Source organism: Rhinoderma darwinii, chromosome 3 (assembly GCF_050947455.1).
Source record: "Rhinoderma darwinii isolate aRhiDar2 chromosome 3, aRhiDar2.hap1, whole genome shotgun sequence".
NCBI lineage: Eukaryota > Metazoa > Chordata > Amphibia > Anura > Rhinodermatidae > Rhinoderma > Rhinoderma darwinii.
Window position 1 is genome coordinate 97,973,631 of NC_134689.1, and position 2,273 is coordinate 97,975,903.

Sequence of the window (2,273 nt, forward strand, 5' to 3'; positions counted from 1 at the left end):
GCTCTGTGTATGTTCTACATGGTTTGCCAATATTGAATATCATTTTCTGTTTGAAAGGCTTATAATACTAAATAATATTAAAAATTGTTGTTTATCTTTTTATATTTAGGAAATTTGAAACCTGGAAAAAATGCAAAACCTATAACATTCTTTACTCCTTTATTTATGGAACCAAACATATATGTGATAAAGAATCACTACACATTGTCCATATAAGAAAACACAAAAAATAGTCTATCTCGCCTATATCAGCGGGTTCAGCTGACTCCTCTCCAATGTGTATGGGCAGCTTGTTGTCTATGTAGCCTAACCCGAGGTCTGCCATGGGGAATTTTCCCTGTCTGATCCCATGGTTTACCAGGGAGACACTTGAGGTGTCTGACATACTCCTTTTGCTTGCTGCATTGTAATAACATTTAGTGGGCCGCATGTTATTAGGGGCTTTTGGCCTGATAGATATCCGTTGACCACTATCTAATGTGTATGGCTGCCATAGAATAGACTGGTTGCTAATGGGCCGTGTTAACGAGCGCTGATCAACGAGACAGCTCGTTGGTATGATCGCTCGTTCCCATATATTTCTATCATGTCAGCAGCACATCTCCCTGTTTACACGGGGAGATGTGCTGCCGACAACGATAATATTTTCGCTATTTAAAACTATACAATCAGCCGATGAACGAGCGTTTGCTCGATCATCGGCTGATCGTTGTCCTGTTTACACACGGCAATTATTGGGAACGAGCGTTCTGTGAACGCTTGATAATTGGCCGGTGTAAAAGGGCCCCAAGGATGGGCGGTCTGACCATGCTTATTAATTTAAAAGACTTTAGGCAATTTCAATCAAAGTTGAATTGTCATTGTGCTGACACCAGAGAAATGGAAGTGCTGCTTGCCTACTTCTATTCTACATCTAGGCCTGCATTAATAATCAGATTTTTCTAATATTACATTTAGGTGGAGAATATTGCTTAAAGACTAAAATGAAAATTCCAACAATAGAGGGGGCTAACAAAGTTCGATTTTGTACATTTGCTTGGCCCTTCACTAGACATTAGATATCACAGGCTGAGCAATTTTTAAGCGGGTGAAGATCGGCCCTATTGCTCGTGCACACAGCTGTATTATGGATCCATGGTGCAAGGATCCCGTACTGGTTTGTGCCCCTGATTTTTACACTAAAATCTTTTGCGTTTTCCAACACATGGCATACTATGGGAGTTACTTAAAAGTCCATAATTAAGATCTGTATGTAACCTATGTGCAGCCGTACAGGGGAAGTGCACCCAGCCATGTGCATAAGCCCTAATTCCCTCATCAATGTACGTGTTTGGCTCGGCTGAATGTGCCTGTTGCTTCTGTAGCTTTGGAAATGTGGGCAGTTGCCAGACGTTTCCAGCACCACTTATCACCTGAATTGCACGATGCACTCTATGGCCGGCCTCCAGCGTCACTGGAGGAGGTGGCGGGCAAGGCGGCATGGAGCAAGAAATTGCTGCTGGCTTGGGATTACAGGACTACTGGAAAAGGTAAGGCTGTGGGGGAACGCCAGTAGTGCAGGCAAGACTCAGTTTTTCAACAGATATATTTATTTTATGTGGTTTTTCCTACTATTTGCATTTATCACCTATCCACAGGCCAGGTGATAAACAGGTTTTGACGCTGGGACCCCAACCGAACATCTGTAATTCCTATAGATGGAAAAATTGGGCTGTGGGCACGCAAGGTCATAGCTCCATACTGCAGGCGTCAACGTAAGGTACAAGGGCCCCTGTAATATTGATGAAAGTCCCCAGTTAGTCCCCCACAGATCTAACATTTCTCACCTGTCCTGTTTATCGGTGTTAAATGTTGAGGTTGAGAAAACCGTCTTAAAGAGGCTCTGTCACCACATTATAAGTGCCCTATCACCTACATAAGGTGATGGGCGCCATAATGTAGGTAACAACTTTATTAGCGATTTTAGCTTTATGCTAATGAGTTTCGCAATGGACAACTGGACGTGTTTTACTATTGACCAAGTGGGCGTTGTACAGGGGAGTGTATGACGCTGACCAATCAGTGACCAATCAGCGTCATGCACTTCTCTCCATTTATTCAGCGCATAGGGATCCTTTTAGATCAGTATGTGCTGTCTTATACTAACACATTAACGATACTGAAGTGTTTAGACAGTGAATAGACATTCCACGTGATGTCTATTCACAATCCCTGCACTTCGTTAATGTTTCTGTGGTAGTTAGAGCAGAGCAAGCGTAATATCGCGAGATTAC